Here is a 5,070-nt window from a genome sequence, read left to right as displayed (position 1 = left end):
TGCCTCTTTTTTCCAGCCACCCTCAATCTTTATGAATGATTCTTCTTGGAGCCACAGGTAAACTCACTGAGGAGCCAAAATTATTGGAAGAAAGGGTAGTGGTATAAGAAAGCGAACTTGGGGCTTCCCTGGTGGCGCAGTGGTTGAGAGTCTGCCTGCCAAAGCAGGGGACATGGGTTCGAGCCCTGGTCCGGGAAGATCCCACATGCCACGGAGCAACTAAGCCCGTGAGCCACAACTACTGAGCCTGCGCGTCTGGAGCCTGTGCTCCGCAACAAGAGAGGCCGCGACAGTGAGAGGCCTGCGCACCGCGATGAAGAGTGGCCCCCGCTTGCCGCAATTGGAGAAAGCCCTCACACAGAAATGAAGACCCAACACAGCCAAAAATAAATAAATAAATAAATAAATAAATTTATTAAAAAAAAAAAAAGCGAACTTATCATTTGTCTTAGCAAATTGATCTTGTCTAAAATGCATGAATCAAGGACTACTGGTCAACATATTATTTAGAGGTATGAAGGAATGAAGGAACCACAAGACACAACTAAGAACTAAGGCAGAAACAGATGAAACTGCTTGCTACTTTTGCTTCCTCGTTGTACAGGTAAGGAAACTCATGCTCAGAGGTTTAGCAATTTCCAAAGTCTTGTAGATAGTAAACGGCAGATTCAGGTAAGAACCCAGGTCTGCCTGACCTCAAAACCCCTCCTACTATCTGATATTCTTTGTGGCCACACATAAATTGTTAAAGGCCTATTTGCTCCTACATCGAAAAAGTAGACTCCGGCAGGGTCATGGGATGAAGGAAAAGACAAACAACCTTGGAGTTTTGTAGGCTTCTTTTTAACCTCAGAAACATTGGTTTTCATTGCGGATACTTCCACATGTCGGAGTATAATGTTCAAATCGTTAAAAACATAATTCTCCTAAAATACACAGTGAGCTTATGTCAAGTTTTATTCAATTCATCAGTGAGGGAACCAGCAGAATGACAAAGCTGGCTCAAAGGAAGATGTTATGTACTTTTTTTTCAAAGAAAAAAAATCTGAGGGTCTTCCCTGGTGGCTCAGTGGTTAAGAATCCACCTGCCAATGCAGGGGACACGGGTTCGAGCCCTGGTCCGGGAAGATCCTACATGCCGCAGAGCAACTAAGCCCATGTGCCACAACTAATGAGCTCTAGAGCCTGCAAGCCACAACTGCTGAGCCCAAGTGCCACAACTACTGAAGCCCGCGCGCCTAGAGCCCATGCTCCACAACAAGAGAAGCCTGAGAAGCCTGTGCACCGCAACAAAGAGTAGCCCCCGCTTGCCACAACTAGAGAAAGCCCACGCAACAAAGGCCTAACGTAGCCAAAAATAAATAAAATTGTCTTTAAAAAACAAATCTGAAATAATATCTTTACGTTATCTATAAAACTGATTAATGTCCTAGAGGGTGAGCAATAGTCCACAACATTTGAGGTTATCTCCTCTAATGAACAGAAATCATTTGTACCTCTACTGAACTAAAAAATATATGTGCATCCTCCCAAGTTTTCGACAAGTAAACACCTAACTATACAACTGGGCCTGAATCTATAATAAAAGCTAAGTCAAACAAAGGTACATTCCCCCGGAGAAATAGATGACCACTTAAGTAAGCTGGTTAGATACTGCTCTATGACATTAAACATTAAAAGGTCACACTCGGGCTTCCCTGGTGGCGCAGTGGTTGAGAATCTGCCTGCCGATGCAGGGGACACGGGTTCGAGCCCTGGTCTGGGAAGATCCCACATGCCGCGGAGCAACTAGGTCCGTGAGCCACAATTACTGAGCCTGCGCGTCTGGAGCCTGTGCTCTGCAACAAGAGAGGCCGCGATAGTGAAGAGGCCCGCGCACCACGATGAAGAGTGGCCCCCGCTTGCCGCAACTAGAGAAAGCCCTCGCACAGAAATGAAGATCCAACACAGCCAAAAATATAAATAAATACATAAATAAATTAAAAAAAGGACACACTCATCTTTTTGCCTGATTTCTTGTTTTATTTTTTTCTTGCTGCGTGCTGGTTACCCACACCAGTCACCCATGCTAGTAGCTTACAGTGGTCACCCCACCTTGGATTGCCCGTCATTTGCCTTTACTCCAATCCAGAGATAACATCTCAAATGATTAAGCAAAAAAAAAAAAAAAAAAAGTATTTTCAAGCTATCTACTTTCTAAGATGGGTAGAATCCTAGGGTCAGAAGGCTGGGTTTGTGGTAGAAAAAAGAGGAGTCCTTTCCATCAAGGATGACGCAACTAAGAGTAAGATTCAAAACTATTTAACCACAAGTAGGACACAAGACGAGCCAATTAGAATGGATGCTTCCACAGGGCTGGAACATGATCGTGATGGCCCTGCTGGACCAGGTTTTAACCTCTTACTTGGTGGATCTAGTGGATGTTTGAGAGGTTCCATGAAGGGCTTAGGGCTAGTGGCGGGGGTCTGGTGAGGGACTTGGACCAGTTGTTGTTTATCAACAGGGAGGGAAGTATTTCAACATTTTAACAAACAGTATGGCTATACAAACATGTTCTGGCTGAATATTAGTCATGCTCACACCTCAACCTCTGCCACCTTCCCCATCCTGACCTGCCCCCAGACACAGTCATGGTCAGTCTCCCCCATCCTGTCTTAAGACTCCAGCCCATTTCTCTCTTCTATCTGCCTCATGGGCTTTAGGGTCAAGGTAGAAGAGTGGAGAGAAAGGAATAAGGAGAAGTTCAGGAGTAGGGAAGAGAGTAAGAGAGTTCTAATGCATTCTGCACCCACGTCCAAGGGAAGGTGCAGCATTAAATCTAGGACAGGGGGAGCAGAAGTGACTACTTGGTACTGTTTCTAAGCTCTAGGGATATAGTAGTGCCCCAAACAGACAAGAATCCCTGTACTTATGGAGTTTATATTCTGCTGGGGGCAGATAGGAGATGTGAAAATTATGAGTTAATATATGTGAAAGCACCTAGCGTGGGCTTGGCACATAGAAAATACTTATGTCCTTCTCCCAACCCTGTCCTCAACCGCGTCTTTGAAGCTTCCCCGAAGGCTTCTGAACACATAAATGAAGCTGGAACCCCATCTGGCTGAAAAAGTCAACCATCTGGAGATTTGGAAATATGGGGGAATTTCTAATGACTGGTTAATTTTTTTTCAGTTTTTCAGCCAGATGTTTGATGTCATCCAGGCCCATCTGTAGCAGAAATAGCAGTTTATTGAACCTCTTTTTCGTAATTTTAAGTTCCCTGTCCTAAAATCCTAAGTGGGCTTTCTTTTCTTAGTAAGCAATTTTTTAATGAATTGAATAAGTGATTATTGACTAACAAAGAGCAATTCAGGAATCAAAAACGAAAATATCAGAAATCTGGATTTAAAGGGGCTTTTAGATAATTTCCGGGGCTCAAAAGGCAGCCTATGGGTCAAATTCAGCCGTAAAGTGAGTTTGGTTTGGCTGGCACTGCATGTTTAAAAAGTTAAACTAGTTGCCCACATTTTAAAAATCAGGAGATTTAACATCTAGCTTTTTAAAATTTGGAATATTGGGCCAAGTTTGGTATACATTTCCCCAGAGTAAAGATCGACTCAAGCCACGTAGTAATTGTTTCCAATGTGCCACAGTCCGCACTACTCTCTGTTGCCCACACACTGAGACCAAGTTTCAGTTACCTTATATCTTCTCAAACACACTCTTACTCCTTCCCCCACGCCAATATAACTGAGGTAAGAGGACTGTGAAATGTTTGTTTCACACTTTACATTACCCGCCGAGTCCACAGGGACCTTTGGATTTGTTACTTCCTAATCTTATCTGAAGCTCTCATTTTAGAACTGGGTAAACTGAGGTCCAAAGGAGGAAATAACGTACACAATTCACATAACTATCAGTGACAGAAATGTGATTAGCACCCAGGGTTCCTTGCTACTAGGCCAGTGGTCTTGCCATGATCTAAACACATCACTTTGATTATAACTAGGAGTTCAAGAGGTTTCTTGATGAGAGAATCACATATTGAACATGTTCTCATTCAAATTCACACACCGCCATTGAAAGCACGCAGCAGGTAGGGGCACTGCTTTGTGAATGCCTTGCGTGCTTTCCAGCTAATGAGTCAGGCATTCATTCTGGCTTCTCAGTGTGGGTGTCTCTACATAGGTTGATTGTTTTTTCACTCAAAGAGTGTCCTTTGCTGCCTCTGAGTTTTTGCCTGTCTGGTGGCTCCTGCCCCCCTGTAGAGGCTGCACAGGCATGCTGAGTGTTCTGGGATCTGGGGCTTCTGAATGGAAAAACCCATGTGTCAGGGCATTCTCACAAGCTAATATTTGTACCAGTAGCAACCTATCCACTAGAGCATGAATTAATGCTCCCTAGCAAGTGCTCAGTGAAGCAACATTGCTTAGGTGAGGTAGTGTCTGCTGAGTTTAGGTATGTGACCTTGGGCAAGTTATACAACTTCTCCTGGCCTCAGTTTTCTCGTCTGTAAAATGAGGCTAATACTTATACCTGCATCACTGAACACCTTTGAAGATGAAAGTTATTTTTTCAAAATTCTTAGCACAATCCTAGCACATAGTAAGTGCTAAATATAAGTGACTTTCTGGTGAGTTATAGAAATGAAAACTGGAAACATCTCTTCTCTCACTTGAGAGACGTGATCCTTCCTAACACACATGGTCATTCCCAGACCCATTGTAAATACTCAACATGTGTTGGCTTTAATATCGTAATTGCTTGGAGGAATTTTAGAAAATTAAGATTCCAAGTGATCCACCACAGACCCATGGAGGCAAAGAACCTAGTTGTGGGGGCCTGATAATCTATTTTTTAAATCTCCCCATATGATTCTGTTGACTAGTTAAGACTGGAAACAATTGATGTAGTTTTCTTATACTTGAATATCTTTGGTGGTAGACAGCTCATAACTTCTGAAAGCTCCCCATGCCATATTAGATAGTTACTTATATTGAGGTAAAACCTGTTTTTTTCTAGCTCCCACTTCTAACCCCTTGAGGCCACATAGAACATTTCAAATCTTTTTTCCATATGACAGCCCTTCAG

General features: G+C 43.2%; 1 protein-coding gene and 1 long non-coding RNA gene across 2 annotated transcripts in view; one reads left to right on the top strand and one right to left on the bottom strand.

Annotated features, from left to right (window-relative positions):
* Positions 1-5,070, top strand: part of LOC309645684 — a 594,963-nt gene that overhangs the window by 167,273 nt on the left and 422,620 nt on the right. The window lies entirely within an intron of this gene.
* The window catches only part of CACNG3 (calcium voltage-gated channel auxiliary subunit gamma 3), an 87,202-nt gene that overhangs the window by 78,489 nt on the left and 3,643 nt on the right, over positions 1-5,070 (bottom strand). The gene's annotated exons all lie outside the window — the stretch shown is intronic.

The sequence above is a fragment of the Balaenoptera physalus genome (assembly GCF_965194825.1).
Source record: "Balaenoptera physalus genome assembly, chromosome: 16".
NCBI classification, from domain to species: Eukaryota; Metazoa; Chordata; class Mammalia; order Artiodactyla; family Balaenopteridae; genus Balaenoptera; species Balaenoptera physalus.
This window is presented reverse-complemented; position numbering and strand designations above follow the sequence as displayed.